A 23,760-nucleotide genomic window follows, 5' to 3' on the forward strand; every position below is an offset into this window, starting at 1 on the left:
TTATTCATTAAAGATATCAAGAATAAAATAGAAGTGATTGAGAAAGAGATCACCGATCTCTGCAATAAATTGACCACTGAGCAAAATTCTATTCAGAATTTCTATACCAAGTTACAAATGCTCATGGCTCAACAACTGGAACTTAGGAATGAAGAGCACAAAATATGGATGGACATTATGACTCTTCAAACTTTATTCATTCCACACTTGTCCTCCATCAAAGAACAGATCAAAAAGGCTACCTCCTTATCCACTCAGCCAGAGAGAAGCACTTTAGATGGACTAATTTCATTGTTAGCTGATATTACAGCTCAAAATTCACTCATGGATAGTGTCAAGGATGCACTCTCTGCCGCTCTCACCGATGCAAGAACAAAGTATAAATCCATTTTTGACTAGTTGCCTCCACCAAATGGTTACTAGTTTTGATGTTTGTCAAAAAGGGGGAGTATAGAGTATAGTGTATAATACTGTATACAAGAGAAGTATACTGAGCAGATCAGCATATTCGAGTATATAGATAATTTTGATAGGGGGAGCAATGATCACCGAGCAGTGAACCGAGCAGGGAATATAGAATATCGATCACAACACATGCATAATCAGAGTTATGTACTGTATATTGATAAGGGGAGTATATTTGAGTATACTATTTTATTGACAATTGTATATACTATCAGTTTAGTCAAATTTTGTAAGTATATAGATTTTTAGAGTTATGACTTTAAAAGTAGTTTGTCAAACATTTCAAAACTAATGTCAAAAGGGGAGATTGTTACTATTTACTAAGTTGTCATTAGTTTTATGTCAAAAGTCATTCTATATACTCTAGTCGGTTATTACCACTGAAATATTTAGTTGGCAAGCATAGAGCAGTCAGTTACAAAAGTTATAAGTCACAGAGTTTAGTATACACCGAGCTATCTACCGAGTAAAGTTCTATGTCTACCGAGCAACAAAGATGGTATATCAAGTTGATACACACTGAGTGAAACGTTTTACCAAATTCATTGAACCTAGACACATATGGGAAACGTGTTACAAAGATCGAGGAACAAGGAACCATTATCACATTGGAAATTGCACTTAAGATTTTGTATGATTTTGAGAATATCTATCCAATGAAATAATTTGTATGGTTATTCATTTGATGAATCATGTTTGTAAGATCGAAGCATGAACAAGATCACCATCATAAGAGATCTATTTATACAGCATGAATTGAGGATCAAATGAGTATGTGTGTATGACTGAGAAGTAAGACATGTGAGTGTGAAGTAGGACATATGTGAAAAGAAAAATCATGGGAAAGCACTGAGTATTATGACTGTTGTAGATACACAGAGGTCACCGAGAAGGATTTCAGAGAATAGTCAAGGAACAAAGTAAACATAAAGGTTTATCGAGTTATTTTATCGGTTATCGAGGTATGCTACAAGCAAGGTAATTTCATTTTGAGCACATAGAATCTGCTATAACATTTCAGATGTGAAGTTGTAGATATTTTGTAAGATTTTGAATGTAATATTTTGAGTTGTAAGAGAAACCTTTAATAGGGTAAAAGACTCTAACAAAGTCTATAAATTGTAAAGCCTTTAACCAGGTGCAACTTTTGGTATAAGTGTTGTAAAATCCTTTAGCAAGGTAGATCTAAAGATCTTGATACTCCTAATAGGGTAAGCTATCAGAAATAGCTAAACATGTAGCTCTAACTGAGCAACCTTTATTATTGCAGTAGTGAAGTTGTGGGTGTCATCCCCACCGCAATTTTTCTCTCTAACAAGGAGTTTCTGTGTAACCAAAATATATGTGTTATGGAGTGAATCATGTATGATTGTTATTTATTTGTTTTAGCATTATATTATGTTTCAGCAATATTCAAGTTTATGCTTAACAGTAAAGTTATTGTTGAAGAAAAGATTTGAAGTACTGATTCACCCCTCCCCTCTCAGTACATTAGCTTTCCATATTGGGCCTAACACTTGTAACACAACTCAAGTTCCACCAACATATCAACTTGTAACACAACTCAAGTTCCATATCAACTTGTAAAACAACTCAAGTTCCACAATCAATACAACTTGTAACACAACTCAAGCTCCAAAATTCATATCAAACACATTCATATCAAAAATTTGAAAACTTTGAACAATTTAAATCAAGTTCCACATCCTATCACATCAAATCTATATCAACTTGAAATATTGCAAATCAAATCAAGTTATCTCATAACTCATATTGGACACACTTATCTTACCAATGACAGCAGACATGAAGACTAGCAAAAATGCACTTATCTCGACAAACCTGGCATCACCATACCCATTTTTCTTCATTCCTCAATCCCACTATGCCAAAATTTTTCCTATATGCGCTAAATCATATTGTCTAAGCACTAAACTACTTCTCATGCACTGACCTGGTTTCTCCACGCGCTATCCAATTTACCCTACACGCTACCCTTTTCTTTGAATGCACCGTCTAAACTACCCAATGTGCTAAAAAAACCCTATGCGGTATTCTATCCCCTCCAGGTGCTATGCCCCTAACCCTAGGCGCTAGGTCACACATACGTGCTATCCTAACCTACCCATGCGACCCCCTAGAAGCCCTATGCACTAGATATTTTCTATGTGCTACCTATTTTACCCAACGCGCTACCCTGTGCCCCTGATGTGCTAACCTAATCCTATGTGCTATTGTAACCTAACGATGTGCTAGCCTAAAATTTTTGGATGCTACCCTCTATTGTTAAACCCTACACACTACAAAATTTTTTGTATGCGCTACCCTTTCAGCTCGACGTGCTAAAATGTGAAAATCTGCATAAAAAATTCAAGAAATGACCAAAAACAATAGAATAAAAAATCTAACAGGGGTCAAAAAGGTTGACTTACTGGTGGTCCATACGTGGCAAGCCTTTGATACCTCCTAACATGCTTGAATCGATGAGAAGAATACAGAATCGACATGTTGACTTCACTCCAAATGTCATTATCTCCAAAGTCAACAAGCACAAATGAGATAAAAGAAATCGCTTTTTCCCTTTATAGGGTAAATCAAAATTAGGGTTGCATGGAAGAATGCAAAAATCGCTCGTGGTGTCGAATGCAAACCTACCCAGCATCATTATTGGGAGATAAATCAATTTTTGCATTCAACATAGACCAAAATTTACAATTCTATCAAAATTATCCAAATCAAATCAATTTTTCAAAATTTTTGATTTATCTCTCAAGGGGGCATTATCAACATCATTTTATCAAATCTGGGGCATCAATTATCAAATCTAGGGAATGACATAAAAACCTCAAAATGACATAAAAATTGATCATAACTAAATCAGGACGACACATCATTTTCTTTGAATCAACATGTGCACACACGTCACTTCAAAGAGGGGCAAAATGTAGACGTATAAAAATGACCATATTCCCAAATGAATATTTTATGTTCATTCCTCTATTTAATTAAGTAAATTATTCAATTTATTTAGTTAAATTCACTAAAACCTTTTGCATCATTTATTTGAATAAATCATTTTATTTAATTAAATCCCTTTCTCTCTACTTTTAATTAAATTTACATTTAATTAAATAGTTCACCCCAAATTGAATAAATCTAATTTATTCAAATTCCCAAATTGCAACCAAATTATAATAAATTAATTTTATTTTAATTAAATTCTATTTTCCCCACCCACTTGCAAAATCCTACATCTCCCACTTGCATCCTAACCCTATTCCTAATTTCTTCTTGAATCCATCTAATCCTAATCAATTAACCCAAACCCATTCATTATCCCCTTTCCCTAAATTTGAGGAGGTCACTTCTCAAATTTGGAGTAAAGTCTTCAAAATACATTAAAGCCTTTATCCATTCAACAAGATAACTTATTGAATGCCCCCAAATTTGGAAGGACTCTTACAAATTTGTCCCCAAAGTCTTCAAACCATTAATGGTTAACTAACACTTTGTGGCATGGTTAGACACCTTTTGCCTAACTTAATCTCCATCTAACCCAAGGGTCTCATCAAGCATTTATTGCTTTGACCATGGTTATCTCTTTAACCTTTGCACAAGAGTTTACCCCTTGGGTAAAAGCTTTATCCAATGGATAACCTTAACCTAACCTTAACCCTTACCTCCTAAGGTATCCGTCATGTCTTCTCAAGCATTTAATACTTCTTACCTCTCCTCTCAACCAACCTTATGTTGACAATTGTCACCATTTCATTGGTGAAAATTGAAAACATGGATTGACAACTTTCAATCTTGACCCTTGATTAACTCTTTCAATCCTAGCCATCCATTGCCCTATTTTCACTATAAATAGAGCTCTCCTTCCTCCATTTTGTGGATCGATGAATCTAAGAAATCTATTATCTAATATCCATGCAAGCTTTTAGTATCTCATTTATGCTCAATTTTAGCACATCTAGTCTCTCTTTGCAATAGGAATTAATCTAATAAACATTTTAGACTACTTCCTTTATCATTAGCTTAGATCATATACCTAGTATATCATGTTAGGATAGTATTACTACTAATCTTGTCATCTTTTAATCTAGTTTATTGCAATTTGTAGAATCATGCATAGATAGAATTAAAAGCATCCCTCATTCTTGCATTTGTCATCCCTAAACCACTTTGCTCAGTGATCTGAGAGAAAAGGGATTGGTTTGAGGGACCTTGTGAGATAGAGAACCATGAAACCAACCATGGGAAGTTGAGTCATCCTTCATGACTCCATAACTTGCACCAAGAAATCCTGTGAGTGTGTGGACAAGTCTCTTTGAGCTTCACTTTTCACATTTTGAGTTTCATTGACCCGCTTTTCCAGCATACAACAATAAATCCATTATATAATCCTGAAATAAAATTATAAGACATTTCGGCCTAGGGCTAAACAAATATCATCCAACCAATAAAATGTCTTGGAAGCACATCAAAAGGATCCAATAACACGTTTCATGAAACTGGTCCATAACCTAGATAACACCAGACCTAAATAGATCCACACACACTAAAGCAATGATTCCAATCAATAGAGGCATGGACATAATCATCATCAACAACCTGAATCCCTTCTAGAAGCCGCAGCAACACCACTTATGTATAATATCAAGAATTTTCAATAAAGCTCTGTCAGTGAAACCCTTACCGGATCTAGAAACCAGGCTTACTAGAACATAAGATAGAATTTAATCATCAGGTCAATACCATATAATTGAAAGACACTTCAGAAGCATTTGAACCATCCATTCAAGCTTATTCCATCATCTAGATCATACTAGTAACAATCAACTGATCAACTTCCCAATCCAATCCTTCTACCGAAAGCCGGTAAGCAACCATAACAACTAGTGTTGACATCAATGACAAAACATTAATGGAACACATAATCAATTCCTTCATATTGCAAATAGATAAGAAGTCCACAAATAGTTTTTTTATTGGATATGTAGATGGCACAAAATGGTACAACTTATGAAATAAGTTATTTCCCAAAACGTTATAATGAGCTTGAGTTTTTCATTTTAATGAAAATTCAATACAAATAGGTAAAGGAAAGAAAGCTATAAAAATTATTTTAGTGTTATCCCACCTTCTGTAATCAATCTGAGATAATATAAGTAATTTTTTTCTTTCTTAAAATTTTATTTAAATCAATAATGCTCACCATGCTTCAATGTATGCAAAAGTCTAAAATATTTTAAGTGTTATAACTGTATGGGTAAATTGTTTAAGTTTGTACTTGATGCAATCTCTATCCTGGAGCTACTCAAGATCTTACATTTACCATTCTTTAATTTCAATTCATATCCCTTATCAACCATCTATCTAACACTCAAAAGATTATGCTTTAGACCTTCAACATACAAGACATGATCAGTGTTATGCTTACCATCAAGAGAAATAGAACCTCTACCATGGATTATACCAGCTTTTGCATCTTCAAATCTTACTATACCACCATCATATTTTTCCATACTCACACAATTACTCTTATAACCTATCATATGATAAGAACAACCACCATAAATAATCCATTCATCTTTCTCTTCAACTTTAGCAACTAAGGCTTTCTCTTCATTAATGTAGCTAGTAGAATCAACAGTCACTGAATCATCTTCCTTGATAGAAATGAACACCTATTCATCTCTTGAAATTCCCTTCACAGACTCATCATTAGTCAAACCTTCATCAGCAATAAAATAACACTTCTTTTGATATTTAGACTTATATGGCTTCTTACTTTCTAGACACCTTGAGGAAAAATATCCTATCTTATTGCATAAAAAACACTTAAAATGCAATTTCCCTTCATACTTACCTTCACCTTTAGGCAATCTTCTGGCCACAAGTGCTTCAAGATCTTTAAGGTGTCTCTCTTATTATTCTTCAATTTCTCTCATCTCATTCTCATATCTAGATACCCTTGTATAAATTTCTCCCAGAATAATATTTCTGGTTCCTAGATATAGTAGCTTTAAATGAATATTCAGATTTAGGAGGGGCTTCTCCAAACTCGCTCAACTCAAAAGCAACAAGCTTACCAATCAGCATATATCTAGTCACATCTATCATAGTCCAAATCTCCTCAATAGCAACAACCTTATGCTTGTAAGAAGGAGGCAAGGATCTCAACACCTTAGCAAAAATCTCAGATTCTTCCAATACTCCAATGTCGACACATCTAATGTTAAACACCACCTCATTCACTTTCTACATAAAGGAGGTAATATTCTCATCTTCACCCATTTTTCAGCATCTTATATTTTACTTTCAATCTTTGCAACTTAGAAACGTTCACATGGCTGTCACCTTCATATAAAGTCTCTAGCTTCTTCGAGATCTCATGAGCAGTCTACAAATCCATCAAGTTAGTCATCTCATAATCGAACAAGGCACTCAGCAATGATTCCTTGGCTCTAATATTGAATTTAGCTTCCTTAAACTCATCTGAAGTAGTTGGACCATTCAAAGGAGCATTATACACATTCTTAGCAATCTTCCAATAATCTTCATCGATGCATCTCAAATGGCATTCCATTTGGTTTTTCTAGAGAGTGTAATTCACTCCATCAAATATTGAACTATCTTTCTTAAAAGCAAATGTTGCCATCCTTGATCTCCTGAAGTTGTCAAGCTTCTTTCGGAGGATCTAGCTCTGATACCAATTGTTGGCAACAATGCAACAAACTAAGAAGGGGAGTGAATCAGTTTACTCTAGTGATTTTTTTAGTGGCTAATGTTCGCCAATTGGCTATTTTTAAAATTTTGAAAATCAAAATTTGGCTAATATTTCAAGTTTTAAGGTGACCAAAATTGCCACATTTTTACAAACTTTTATTGTAGTGTTATTTAAATCTCTTGAGAGTTTATTTTTAAAAATTTTTGAAATCAAAGATTTGCCAAAATATTCGATACATGATTGGATTAGATTCCCCAGAATTTAATAATTTATTAGAAAAAATTAAATTAACTTGCCAATAATACATCATAATTATTAGTTACTTCAGTGTTTTATCATCAATATTTAGTTGCATCCATTGATTCAAAATATAATCTAATCATCATCATTGACTTTCATGAGGTAAATTGTACCTACAAGTCATAATGCCGATGGGGGTTGAGTTGCTTTTCAATTGTTGACCTCAATGGAAATCAATGGTATAAAAACAATTTTGAACCCCATGAATATTACAAACTTAAAGTACATTTTATCTCACAAAATACAAAGAGGGCTATTAGATTTAATTTAAATTAATTGCAATAACCAAATAAAGTAGTTTCCACCCTTTAAACTCATTAATGATTTCCACCTTAGGCCTCTACTATTCTATAAGGATTTATTTTTTTAAATGAAATTATTTACAATAGTATTTAATCATACTCATTATTTTCTAAGATTTGCCAAGATTTTCTAGCAAAGAATTTTCATGTTAAAAAATTCGCCAATAAAATTAATATTTTTCTTTTAAAAAATGAAACATTCGCCAATAAAATTTATTATTTTTATCCAAAATAAATAAACATTCGCCAAGATTTTATATCTTTTTTTGAGGGAGGGTTTCTTAAAGTTATCACTAGTTTGCTCTCAAACTCTACATAACTCAAACATAAATTCAGATCTGATCATAAATAGTCAAAGCCTAATTCAACACCACATAAATAATGCACATAACACCAAGATTTTTTATGTGGAAAAATTGGTTAAGGGAAAAACCATGGTGGGAACCTACCTACAATGAGATAATACCCTATGAGGAGTAAGTATAAATATTACAATGGAGAATGCACATTTATTCAGGCACACTTCCCAGAGGTCACTGATCAAATCACAAAACAAGAAGGGTTGCAACCCTTGGGAAGGATCACTACCTTAAAGAAACATTCAGATTACATCTAGAGGATCATGAACTAATGAAATAGAATCTTCTCATGCTTGGTTACAATTCTAATTAAGCACATACTCGAACTCTACTCTTTCATACTTCCTCTCTACTACTAAAAGATTAGATCATTGTTCGCACACACATAAACATATCTCATATGAATATTACATATTATTATACAAATCATCAACCTATGTTTCAAGGTCGGCTAAACCCTCAACACAAATTACAAAACTATAACCTCACACTACAATAATACATGCAGACCAAAACAATGTCGACTAAGATATAGTATGTACCTAAACCAACACCACACACAATAAACACCTCCAAATATTATGCCTCAAACATCCACAATACTCTACAATCATCATGAATGCCACATAACATGAAGAACACCACCAGATCAAGAAAATGATCAACAATATGCATAACAATCAATGATGACCATCAACACAGATAGAACATGATCTAGAAGAATCCATAAGCACTCTGAATCACCACAACAACAGCCACAACATCACTACTTACTAGAATCTTCATCATCATTATATTGAACCTCAAGCACACCAACTATACTTACTATCAAACTACAAAATTGACATGAATTTCCAAATCACCAACCGTTTGAATTGAGGACACATATGAACATCCCAAACACTCTACCAAATATGCAAACCAAGAGATTGAAATTCTAGAGAAATGCAGAGCACAATCCAAAATACCAAATAATACAAACAACTGAATAACCAACCTCAATAATGGATCACACAACTCATTCAAAACATCGTGCAAACCACTAAAACTTTTATTGAATCAACTAGAGATAAGTATCTCTAAACTGATTAAACCACAATGGCTCAACAACAACAAATTGGCCAAACCAACTCATCTAATCTGACTGCAACACTGGAAAAACCAAAATAATATGTTGACATCAATGATAATACCTCATTCCAGCAAACTTTTCAACAATATCCAATAGTTGCACCTTTTTCTAGTCTAACCCAAAAAATTTATCAGGTAATTGTAACTCTGAATGGATTCTTGAACAAGTGTAAGAAAGGCACATACTCGTGATATGCTTGAGTGATTTAATGGCTCTAGATCCCCTTAATCCATGGGTTCTTCCTATTGAAGTCTATCAACACTCTCTTATGCCTATAACATGTCAAGTTCCTCCTTCCACGTTCAAACTAGGGGATCTTTGTGTTATCTTGTCAATGAACTGTGGCTTTTCTTTGCATATTTCTATCTCTTGACTATTGTTCCCATTAATGGGTTTACTGTTATAACTGAAACTTTTGATTTTGGTGGCCATTGGAGGGCTGAGTATATGCAAGAAGGCTATTTCCTTTTGGAGTTCCCTCTCAAACATGAATTTGAGATCCATAGGAAACATATGCTTAAGACCACATGGTTTCTCACAAAGAGATCCCTTTCAAAATTTTATAATAAATAAAATAAGAAATTAAATCCACTGTTAACGATACAATGAACATCCAAGCTATGAACTTAAATCAAACAAGTAACACATTCCTTTATAGTTAATGCATTTAGTGAATGACTCATGATTGACTACATTTTTTCATAAATACACAACATACACAAGATATAAAACCTAAAAACTCCATAAGTGCAATTAAGGGATGAGGCCAAAATTGAACTACATTCTGGTGACTCTATGGTAAGATTTCTTGCTAAATACATTATGACTAGTAGCCTAGCTTATTCATTGGGCATGGAGTCTTGGAAAATATTTAACCAACTCATATTTCACTTGCAACCCTACTATTAGAAACATAAACTAACACTTAAGACTCAAATGATATTGCTGCAAACTCAAACACTTAAGTGAACACTTCTGATGAATGACTGTGAACCTATTTCTAAAAAAAAATAGTAGCACCTAACCTATTGGCCAACCCAAAAAAAATGCCACAACACTTGAAGGAATGTAGAAAACAATGAAATGAAAACTATTGTACCCTATCCTAGCCAAGGATGAAACTTATTCAAATATAACAATTCACTAATTATTTAAAATAACTACCTTTTCTTGTCAGTATATAATGATCTAGATGTTCATGAACAACTACGAGGACATATGGCACAAAATAAAATCCAAGAAATAGTTTTTCAAGAATATTAATAAAATCACTTACTTATTCATCATGTAGATGCATAGTGTTATTTTGAAATCAATTCAAGAGCTGGTCTTGTTCTTCTTGTGCAATAATCCCATGCTCAGATGTAGGCATGAATGATACTACTAGGCTGGGTTCAATTCTAGCTAGGCGTCTAATTGCATAACCCATTGAAATGACAGTCTTGGGAACTCCAAGGTTGACTTCTTGATCTAGAAATATTTTGATATCATTGTGCTGATTGAGAATACTTTTCTTATTAGGCTCAATTGGAAACACAAATGCTTCCACACTTTCTTCTTGTTTCTTGAGATCCTCTACTTCATTTTCCTCATTAATTATCTCTTTGGGAGGTGTCAGTTTAGTTTCCAAACTTGAACAAAAACCTTCCAACTCATCCCAAATAGAATCTTCCTCCAGATCTACTTTACTTCTCTTTATGATAGGACTTCTTTTGACTTTGTTACAACTCTTTATAAGCTTTGTTGTATCTTGCTTATAGTTTTCTTGACAAACATGTTCTTGTATTTCCTCTTGTCCAATTAGGATCAACACATTATCAAAATGACCCATACCTTCTTGAGTCCCAAGCTTGTCATTAGTGTTGAATAAATCATGTCCTCTCCCTTATCAACAAAATTAGGGATCTCTTGAAACAAATCAATCATCTTTTCATCATTAACAACCATTATTTCTTCTTTAATATGCTCATGTTCATCATCACTTGCTTGTCCTTTGCCTTCATGTTCCAACTTGCTATGGTCACTATTACAACTCTTAAGAAGACAATTAGGCTCTCCAAGTGGCTTGTCCTAAGAGACGATGAACTGGACTTGATCAAGTATAGGGTCATCTTGTACCAAACATAGTGTATTGAACATAGGAGTACCTAAGCCCAAAAAAGGATTTGGAAAAGTAATAGATTGGTGAGTTTCTTGAGCAGGTTCCTTATAAGTTTCCTCTTGAAATTGAGGGCTTCTAAAACATAGAATTTTTCTTTTGGGAGATTTGGGAAATTCACCTTGTCTAAAGCTCAGAATTTGGACCTCATGAACCTCTTCCTTCATAGGTTGATCCATTGCAATTCCAAGAACTTGTTTGAAGCTGGGAATTGAAGGAGTTGATTGAATTTGATTTTTTTGAAATTGATCAAGCAAGACCTTTATTTGCTCATCTTTTGCTTCTATCTCCCTTGCAACATTTTCTTCATACCTCTTATGTTGTGTCACTAGATACTTCTTATAAAACTGGGCTTGATGATCTAACTCATCCTTCTCATGTAGATAAGCTTGATAAGACCATTCTTCTAGTTGCTCATCAATCTCTTGTTGGAGCTGGTTGGGAATGTGATCATGTTGATCTAGAGGAAAACAATCTTCTTGAGATTGGATGTAATCTTGGTTAGGCTACCCAGAAGAATGAGTAGGTGTGGGTGAGTGGCAAGTATGATGAGAATGTTGTTTACTCATTGTTACAATGTTATTTGGACTAAAACCAGCATTGTGGTTGCTTGAATATGGCTGATAAGAGGGTGTAGGAACAACGTTATCATGATATCGGGGGTAATAGCATGTATCTCTTTGAAATGACGACATATTAGAGCATCTATATTTGCTACACAATCATACAAATTCTTAGAAATATGGATAAATTAGATTGCCCCTTGTATATACCAGCACTTGATCTTCTTGAAACCAGTCGATTTGGGCCTTGAGTTGCTAGGTGTGTGTGTAGATCTTGCCTCAAAAGGTTGAAATTGTTGATAACACACCAATACAAGCAAATTGATTAGAGCAATTGAATTGAGGTAGTGTTGCCCCATATTTGACATACCCAAAAATTTGAACTTCAAATTGGTCTCAATGTTGAGTGAAGGCCCAAATATGTGTCTATGCATAACGAGTGAACATGTGATCCAAGGTTGTTGTCAATCAAAATATGAAAAACGCATGAATTTTGAAAATTATAAAGAATTGAAGAAAATCACTTTATGAACATGTCTTAAGCATCATTTTGTGTCATATGACCAATTTTTGCCTGAACCTAGTTCATAGTTTGCCATATTTTAAACTTTCAAATTTTGATGTTCCTTGCTTTAAATCAATTAAAATATCACATCTGAGGTATCTTCTATTGGCATTTGATTGAAGATTGCATTGATGAACTATTGTGTTGTCATTGATGTCAATTTTAACCGGTATTGATGTTGTTATGCAACCGACCGTAGCTAAGCAAGTGAAGGAAACTGGTATTACTTTAGAAGCAGTGAGATCAATGGGTAACCCTACCTGTTGATCTACCAAACCTTAACTAATGGAGCTTGGTGAATCAGTTGTATTGATTTATGATCAAATGGTGATCAGTAATTATTATGCCATGTATGCATGTTGTATGTGATAAGTTTCAAAGTGGTTTTTTTCCGCATAGAGATAATTGTTTTATCTTGGGAATGAGTGAGTGCATAGCATTAAGAGGAAATCGTGTGATGAGTTACATGTTTCGATGAAGCGGTGATCAAGGAGCAGTTGAGGTTGTATTGTACAATGTGTAATAATTGATATGTAATCCAATGGTCATACTTGAACCTATTTGTTTGTAATCTCTATGAGATCTTAGGTTTGTGATGTGTTACCAACCTATTGTTTTGCTTATAAGGTTGATGAGTTGTTTTGTTGTAATGTTGGCAATTTTGGTTAAGTGTTAGTGTGATTGATTGCCAAACCAGAAGGAGTATTTGCAGTATGTGTGAAGGTAGATAGGAGCATGAAAAGGATCTGATCAAGCAGAGTAGTGCTATTTACCAGATCATCAAACCCCTATTATTCTCTAATAATTACAACAATTAAATCCCTTAACCGGGTAAGGTTTAACAGGCTTAGTACTATCTAAATCCTCTAACTAGGTGATCCATTAGATTGGATTTTAAATCCTCTATTGAGGTTACTCCTAATAGGGTATTGCTTTTAAAAGGACATTATCGTCAATCTCTTAAACGGGTGGTCCCTAAAAGGATCTGTTCCTAACAGGACATTTTGTAAAGCTTTAACAGGCTTGGCTCCTAATAGGGAAAACTTCAAAAGAGTTCAAAATACTTATGGGTATTCATCCCCACTGTGATTTTTCCCATTTGGATTTCCAAATTAAAAATCATTTTCTCAAGTGGTGAATAGTTTTTGTGGTTGTGTTTTGATATGGTTAATTTTCTTAACTGTTAAATCCACTTAGTTATGTTAAGATGATCGACATAAATCTGAAATGTGATTTTACTATTGTTAGTAAAATATTTTGATGTTCTGGTTAAATGGTTTGGGAGTTTAAGATTTGTTATACTGTTATTTTGATATGCCAGTCAACCTGTAAACTGTCAGTGCTATTGCAGTTTATTACTTAGTGTTTGAACCAGTTTGTTCAGTGATTGACTTGTGAGATTGTTTTTGAGATTGGTGAAAGTTAAGTTAGTTTTCTATCTACTAATTCATCCCCCCCTCTCAGTAGTTGTCAAGATCCTTATTGATTCATCATATCATCAATTTGTATCAGTGCATTTTAGGTCCTTTAGTATCTAATCCTAACAACTTGAGGTAAAGATCTAGAAGAACATGATGAAGAAAGAAGGTCCAAAGTTTAATAGGGAAGACTACAAAATATGGAGTGATAGGATGAAAATTTATATCAATTGTCTAGGATTTCAATACTGGGAACATGTTGTTACATATTATACTACACCTAGTGGGATTCTGTTTGATGATCAAAAGAATGAGCAACAAGAGAATAATCAAGCATTGGAGGCCATTATCAGTTCTTTGTCTGATTAAGAGTATGTTGATGTCCATGTTCTAGAGACTGCTTATGATGTGTGGAAGAAACTTGAGGATGTCTATAGTAGCGATGAGCATGTGAAGATTGCCAAAGAAGAGAGTCTGAGAGGTAAATTTAATGACATTGATGAATACTAAGAGGGGGGGTGAATTAGTATACAAAAAAATACTGTACATAGACACTTAAATAGTCTAGCAATAAACTGGTAAAACAATTTTGCAAACACACCAATTAACACACATGCAAACCAAACAGCAAATAAGGCATTCACCCATAGAAGAAAAATCACCATAACACAAGAGATTTTGATGTGGAAACTCAAATGGGAAAAACCACAGTGAGATGAAACTCACAAGTAACTATCTACAGAATAGTAACCAGACCGATTAAGGTCATACAATATTCTTTACCAGAATAGATCATGTTAGGAATCTCAATCTCTGTTAGTAGATAAGTCTGATTAAAGACTACCTTGTGAGAGGATTTTAGATCCACAGTTGTCAACCACCTTGTTAGAGGATTTATAGAGGCTCTGCTAATCCTACCTGGTTAAGGATTTCAGACTTGCTGAAGATGTGAGTAATCAACAAGTGAGTGATCTAAATATTTTCACAATATGCTTGGTTAGATCCTTGATAGCTCATTATTAAAGCATTTTAGTATTACTTCAATCTTCAGACACTTCACACTCTTTTTCTTCACACAAAGCTTTCCTCCCTCTATGATTGTTGATACAAAAATCTCTACAGTCACCTTAAACCCTAACAACTCCTAAAACCCTAGACATGATGTCATTAAAAAGGAATCTGATTTCATGTCAGTCCAATAGGATTACATTGCAAGTTCCTAGGTTCATTGCATCTAGACATATTTGGTAACATGACACAAAATCACTGTCAAAGTGTCGGTGGATGGTAACTCATCACAAAAATACCAGTTGGTAACTCATCACAGAGTATTACTAGTTTATACAACTTTACCAGTTACCGGTTGGTAACTCAGAGTAATACTGGTTCAATTATTGAACATATTACCGGTTGACAAAAATGAAGACTGAGAAAATGATAACTGTCGCTTTTAGTTCCTTTGCTCCGCTTCAGTTGAGATCCTCAAACTACTTGAGCTCTTTATGCCGCTTGGGTCTTCATACAGCTTGAGATCGGAAAACACTTTTTGCATAAGACCAATAGTCTAAAGACTACAACATAATACTGGTTTGGAATAAATACTGGTTGAGCATAACTCATACATTCAAAAGGTGATCTCATAGCAAGTGTGTGTCCATCAATGACAATCACAACATAATCATAAAAAATGCCAACAAACATGTGTATGCATGAAGGTGAGAATATTCAATAGTATGGTCAGAGAATCAAGGATATAGTCAATGAGATCAAGAGTGCTAGTGGTAAAGTGGAGGATGCCACAGTGGCTAGTAAGGTGTTGAGAACCCTTCTACCAGTCTACGCTATCCGAGTTGCAGCCATTCAAGAACTAAAGTCTATTGATAAAACAAAGATAACTCTTGACTCCATCATTGGTAAACTTACTGAATTTGAATTAAATGGTTATGATGGTAGTGCTTAGAAATTTGAATCTGCATTTAGAGCTTCAGTTTCTAACCCACCTATGAGGAAAAGCAGAGAAGCCAGTCACAGTTATGAGTCTAGATCCAGCAGAGAAGTTGATGATGAAGATAGTCTGATCGAGCTTGAAGCATTGTTGGCCAAGCAATTACCTAGAGGTACCAGTAAGTACAGAGGCAAATAACCTTTTAAGTGTTTTTCATGTAACTGGATTGGATATATTGCTGCCAACTGTCCTAATGGTGACAATGAGCATAAATGTGAGAAGTACAAGAAGGACAAAGGAAAAGGAAAAAGAGATTTCCTCATTGCAGTTGATGGTGGTATCAGAGATGAGGAATCTGAGAGAAATGTTAATGAAGACATTGTCTTTGTTTCCATTAAAGAGGAGAAAATCTGATCATAAGACATTAGTTTCTTGCATGGATAGTTATGATGATTGGATCATAGATAGTGGTTGTTCACACCACATGCCCGGTGACCAGAGTAAATTTCTTACTTTGAAGGAATTTGATGGAGGAGTTGTGAGATTTAGAAATGACTCACCCTGCATGGTAAAAGGAAAGGGAACCATTTCTCTTAATGGAAAGAGCAGTGCAGATGATGTCTAGGTTGAAGGATTAAAGTACAATCCTTTGAGTGTAGTTCAACTCAATGACAGAGGTTATTCATTGGAATTTAAGAATGGAAAGTGCAAAATCTATTGGAGAAAATATGAACTGATTTCAATCAGCAAGCAGACAAAAGGTAACTCATTTCACCTAAATCCTAAAGTCAACAACTATTTAATTGCTAAAGTAGATGATAGTTGATTTGCAATCAGAGATTTTTTCATATAAATTTAGATAACATTGTCAAAGTCAATAAGTCCAAGTCAGTGAGAGGTTTGCCTCAGTTGGACAAACCAGTGAATGCTCTATGTAAGCAATGTCAGTTAGGGAAAATGACATCCTCAACTTTTAAGAGCAAATCTTTATCAACAAAACATTTGTTAGATTTGGTTCATACAGATCTTTGTGGACCAATAAGGACTAAAAGTATTCAAGGTGATAGATATATTATGATCTTCACTGATTATTTCTCAAGAATATTTCTCAAGAATGATGTGGGTCACATTCTTGAAGGACAAAATATAAGCCTTTAGTAAGTTTAAGGCATTCAGGGCCTTAGCTAAAAAGGAAAGTGGTAAGAAGATAAAGTGTCTGAGGACTAATCAAGGAGGTGAATTTACTTCAGAGGAATTCACTAGATATTATGAAATGGAATTGAGAGGCGGCTTTCTGCACCTAGGACACCACAATAAAATGGTATTGCAGAGAGGAACAATCAATCAATTGTTGAAGCTGCTAGAACAATGCTAATACAAGGAGGTGTAGAAAAAAATTATGGAGAGAAGCTATCAGCATAACTGTATACACTATGAACCGGATATTGGTAAAGAGAGGTAAGGATAAAACTCCTTATGAATACTGGTATGGTAGATCACCTAATGTCAGTTATTTTAAGATTTTTGGTAGTAAATGTTTTATCAAGAGAGGTGACTATGTTGGTAAGTTTTATGCTAAGAGTGATGAAGGCATATTTCTTGGTTACTCCACCAAGAGTAAAGCCTACAAATGTTACAACAACCAGACAAAGAGAATCATTGAAAGTGTTGATGTCTGAGTGGATAAGTGTCATAAATTTTCAGGAGAAACCAGTGAGGAGAAGAAGGAATATGAACCTTACATTCTGATTTTGGAACAAAAACCAATGAAGCCAAAAGTTGGTCAGGTGAATGTTGTAGTACGAGTTTGACTAGAATAGGTAGATTCTATAGAAGATGATGATAGTGAGGAAGAAGAACCATAAGATAATGATCATGTCATTCCAAGGTATGTAACACTCAATCATAATCCTGACTAGATTTTTGGAGATAAAGATGTTGGAGTGTTAACTAGAAGAAGAATTATAGAGAATTCATGCATGATCTCAGTTGTTGAGCCTAAAACTTCTAAGGAAGCCTTTGGAGATGATCACTGGATCAAAGCTATGGAAGAGGAGCTTGACCAAATTCAGAATAACAATACATGGACCCTAGTACCCAGACTGGTGAAAAAAAATGTGATAGGTACTAAATGGGTATTCAAGAATAAACTGAATGAAGATGGAGTAGTAGTCAGAACCAAAGAAAGATTGGCATGCAAAGGTTATGCACAGGAAGAAGGAGAAGACTATGGCAAGACATTTGCACTAGTTGCTACATTGGAAGGTGTTAGCAATCTATTTGCATTTGTAACATATAAGGGATTCAAAGTATATCAGATGGATGTGAAGTCAACATTTCTAAATGGAATACTGGAAGAGGAAGTATATATTGAACAACCAGATTGTTATGCTTTGATAGATGCAAAGGATATGGTGTGTAAACTACACAAGGCTCTATATGGTTTGAAGCAAGCACCAAGAACATGGTATGCAATACTTCATTCACACCTGATGAAGATAGGTTTTCAGAGAACCAGTGAAAATAATATATATCTCAAGACTAAAGGAGATAAGATGTACTGGTTAGTGAAGTGTTTGTAGATGGTATCATTTTTGGAGGCAATGACAAAATGAGGGACGACTTTGAAAATGAGATAAAAAGTGAATTTGAAATGTCTTTGATAGGAGAGATAAAATTCTTCATAGGTTTACAAATTCAACAGATAAAGTGTGGTATTTTTATCACACAGTCCAAATATGTGAAAGAGGTATTGAAGACATTTGGAATGGGAGACTATAAACTAGTTGGGACACTAATGGTTATAGGTTGTAAACTGTCTAAGAAGGATGATGTCGCATCCATTGATGAAAATGAGTATAGGTCAATGATAGGGAAACTACATTATGTTGTTCACAACAGACCAGATATTGCTCATGCAGTTGGATTAGTTGCCAGATTTCACAAGAACCCAAAGGAGACACACATTATTACAACTAAAAGAATATTCAGATATTTGAAAGGTACTATTGATTATAGATTATGGTATCCATATGTAGGTAACTTTGATTTGAAGGTTTATACAGATGTAGACTCGACAAGAAATGTTGATGATAGGATGAGCATAACCAGTGTTGCAATCTCGATGAAACACATTCTAGAAGGATTAAACTTGAAGATCATAGAACCGATAAAGATTTTATGCGATAACACTAGTGCAATAAATATTTCAAACAACCCAGTGTTACATGCTAGAACCAAGCATATTGAGTTGAAATATCATTTCTTGAGCTAGAAAATGCAGAGTAAAGATGTGTAATTGGAGTATGTATCTACTAAGGAGCAGCTAGTGGATATATTTACTAAGCCTCTTCCTAAGACTACTTTTTAGAATCTTAGAGGTCAACTAGGGGTTGTGCCCCTACATGAGGTTAATTGAGTAGGTGTGGAAGACATCAGTCCTAAAGCAAATTGAAGAATCTGGAAGCGGGATTGGTTTAGAGTGGAGCTACTCCACGGGGGGAGCAACTTGATGCAGAAGAGTGAAGTGTGACACTACATGTTTTACTTTCACTTTGGCATTGTTTTGAAAGGGGGAGAAGAACTATATGATTTTGATAGAGAGTATAACTATAGCCAATTACCAGCTAAAGACATGGATGATTCAGTTGAAGGAGAGTACATGTTAAAATATAAACTAGGATTCCTATACCTGTGTATGTGCATTACTCTCAATCATCACAATCAAGGGTATTAATATTTGTATTGCCATCAATGCCAAAGGGGGAGATTGTTGGCATTTGATTGAAGATTGCATTGATGAACTATTGTGTTTTCATTGATGTCAATTGTAACCGGTAATGATATTGTTATGCAATCGGTAGTTGGGCAAGTCAAGGAAATGGGTATTACTCTAGAAGCAGTGAGATCAACCAGTAACCCTACCTATTGATGTGCTAAACCCTAACCAATGGAGCTTGGTGAATCGATTGTATTGATTTATCATCAAATGGTGATTGGTAATGATTATACCATGTATGCATGTTGTATGTGATAAGTTTTAAAGTGTTTTTTGGCACGTAGAGATAACTATTTTATCTTGGGAATGAGTGAGTGCATAGCATGAAGAGGAAACTGCGTGATGAGTTACAGGAGTCAATGAAGTGGTGATCAAAGAGCGGTCGAGGTTGTCTTGTATAATGTGTAATGATTTCTATTGAATCCAACGATCATACTTGAACTGATTTGTTTGTAATCTTTATGAGATCTTAGGTTTGTGATGTGTTACCGACCTATTGTTTTTCTTATAAGGTTGATGAGTTGTTTTGTTGTAGTGTTGGCAATTTTGGTTAAGTGTCACTGCGATTGATTGCCAAACCAGAAGGAGTATCTGTAGTATGTGTGAAGGTAGATAGGAGCATGAAAAGGATCTGATCAAGAAGAGTAGTGCTATTTACCAGATCAACAAACCCCTATTGTTCTCTAACAATTACAATAGTTAAATCCCTTAACAAGGTAAGATTTAATAGGCTTAGTGATATCTAAATCCTCTAACCAGGTGATCCATTAGCTTGAATTTCAAATTCTCTATCAAGGTTACTCCTAACAGGGTATTGCTTCCAATAGGGCATTATAGTCAATCCTTTAACTAGGTGGTCCCTAAAAGGATCTGCTCATAACATGACATTTTGTAAAGCTTTAATAGGCTTGGCTCCTAACAGGGCGAATTTTAGAAGAGTTTAGAATACTTGTGGGTATTCATCCCCATTGTGGTTTTTCCCATTTGGGTTTCCACGTCAAAAATCAATGTGTCAAGTGGTGAATAGTTTTTGTTGTTATGTTTTGATATGGTTAATTTTCTTAACTGTTAAATCCACTTAGTTATGTTAAGATAACCGACAAAAATCTGAAATGTGCTTTTACTATTGTTAGTAAAGTATTTTGATGTTTTGGTTAAATAGTTTGGGAGTTTCAGATCTGTTACACTATTATTTTGATATGCTTCTCAACCGGTAAACTATTAGTGCTATTGCAGTTTATTACTCAGTGTTTGAACCAGTTTGTTCAGTGATTGACTTGTGAGATTGTTTTTGAGATTGGTGAAAGTTAAGTTAGTTTTCTATCTACTGATTCAGCCCCCCCTTTTAGTTGTTATTTGGATCCTTATTTATTCATCATATCATCATCATCATGGGGAATAAATGATTTTATATGACTATCCTCCTACCTTGAAGGCATGTTTCGAATTTCAGAGCCTAACTCCTTACCAATTGAAAGTTGTGGCTATTTTTCCTAAATTGAGATATTAAAGTTTTATGGGAAATATTTGAATTATTCTTTTAAAAATAATTCAAATATTTTAAATTGTTTTAATATATTCCTATTTTTTCTCAAAGCCCTTAATTTCTCAAAAATTTCAAAATTCTAACCTTAATAGGTAAAAAATGCTCCAAAAGTGAGCAAGCCTAACCTATTGCTCAAAAATTTCAAAATCCTAACCTATTGCATTGAAAAGCCAAAATTATAACCTAAGGGGGTTAGATATGCTAAAAAATTGAGCAATCTTAACCTATTATGATCACTTGCTCAGAAATCCTAACTTTCTAACCTTCCTTGCTCAAAAATATTAACCTCCAAGAAAAGACAATTGAGCGAGTGTAGGTTAATCATCATCTTAAAGAGATTGCACAAAGGTAGCAGATCCAAGCTAAAGAAATAGGTAGTGCCAGTAGAGTTCAAGATGAATATTTACCCAATGTTACAATTGCCACAAACCGACATGCATGCAGAGTATGGAATCACATCACACTCATGCACAAAATGAATTTGTCTACATCTACATTCTCATCAATATACAGCCTATGGCAAAGAATGCAGAGGGCATGCGATATGTTTAACATAGAGATGTAATCACAAGGCAAAAATATTGTAGCAAAGTGATCCAGTTCCCCAAGGAAGAAACATTCCCCCGCCTCTCACATTAGAAGGTGAAAGTGAAGGCAATAGAATTGCTTGACTTGTATGCAGATCATGGAAGCATAGACAATGCACGTGAACTATTTAACAAAATGATGTAGATCATGGAAGCATAGACATTGCACATGAACTTTTTGAATGATGCAGATCATGGAAGCATAGACAATGCACGTGAAATTTTTTTTAGAATGCTATAGATCGTGGAAGTATTGATAATGTGATGAATGTGGTAGCATAGACACTGTACATGAACTATTTGACTGAATGATGCGTAGGAGATGTGGAAGCATTGACAATTCACATGAAATGTTTGACATAATGCTTTGAAGACATGTTATCTCATGTAATGAAACAATTGCAGGATAGGTACTGGTGACCATAGAAATAGAGAAGCGATGTTGATGTCGATATCGACACCCCCACAAGTCTGGATAGGTCATTTAATCGGGCTATTGTATTATGTAGGTACTATGATCAATGAAATTCATCACGAAGGGAATATGATATATTATGATTGTCATACAATCGGTATCCTAGGAAAACACTTTTCATAAGTGAGAGAATGAAGACTCTCACGGGTAGACTTACACCATACAGTACATAACTAACATACTTAAGGTCGAGTACTCTATGCAGGGTGGGAGAAGATGGCAGAGTTCTAAATTAAAGTTGAGTGTACCCTTAGTGCCAGTGGGAGATATTTTTCTTTCCCTCAACCTTAGGAGAGTCAGAGTCCTATCTCAAGAGCACATTTCAACCCTGAGTTTGTAGATTCAATAGATTTGGAGATTTCAAACAAATATAAGGGGCAGGTGTGAAACCAAACCCATAACCTCCCTATCATTCTTACTACCTATGTTGAAATAAAAGACTTGGAACAAGGTATGAGCAGTAACCAAAGTAGGTGTTTTTTGCAGGGTATGTTTTAAAGTGATGCATGGTTGAAATGGTCTTCAAAGCTTTCCAACATCTATCAAAGTTTCATGAGGTGATATATGTTATGTTGGCAACTATAGTTAGTTACAAGCATACATTAAAGTAGGGTCAAGTGGGTGATAGTTTTATTGTCATAATGAAGTATAAGTTTCACAACCCCGATTATGCACCCATTCTCAAATGTATGCTTCCAAACATTGGTGATATGAAATTGGGAAATGTGAATCTGTCAGATTTTTGGAAATCAATGGAAAAGAAACACAAAACTTTTACAGCCCAGAGGTTACTAGATAGTGGATTGGCACATGCAGTAGGGTACCCCACATCAATCCAATGTCTAAAATTAGTTTTAGAATGTATGAAAGCATTTAATCTAGAGAAAAAAAAAATTAGGACAGTAGAAGGTAATGTGGTGGCTATACTTGATCCAGTCTCTATTGCCATAATATTCAGATTGGCTTTCAGAGACCAATTCAGAGAGGTGGACAAAGAGTATGTAGATAGTTATTTTATCAATAATGAAGCCCAATTTTTGAATAATATAGCTAGAAAATGGTTGGCAAAACCAAGGAAAGGGAAAACAAAGCTTCCTAATATAATACATAGGTCTCTATTGATGGAGGATATAGCCAACATGGCTATTTTCTTGAATTGGGTCACAGGAAATGAGGATTCAAATGAGTAGGAGGGGTGGATGTTCTTATTAATCAATATCATTTGTGAAGGCTTACATTTTATTAACTGGCTTGAGATTATTAGTAATAATCTTTGTGATCAACTACTCAAATTGAGAAAAAATTATAATTTCTATATGACAACATATCTCTTTTATGCCATTGTTGGGATGAAGAAATGGCCAAGATTGAATGTTGAAGGCATTTATGATGATGCAACTTAGATTTACAATTATCATCCGTAGCTACAGTTGG

The sequence above is a fragment of the Cryptomeria japonica genome, chromosome 3 (assembly GCF_030272615.1).
Source record: "Cryptomeria japonica chromosome 3, Sugi_1.0, whole genome shotgun sequence".
Taxonomy (NCBI): domain Eukaryota; kingdom Viridiplantae; phylum Streptophyta; class Pinopsida; order Cupressales; family Cupressaceae; genus Cryptomeria; species Cryptomeria japonica.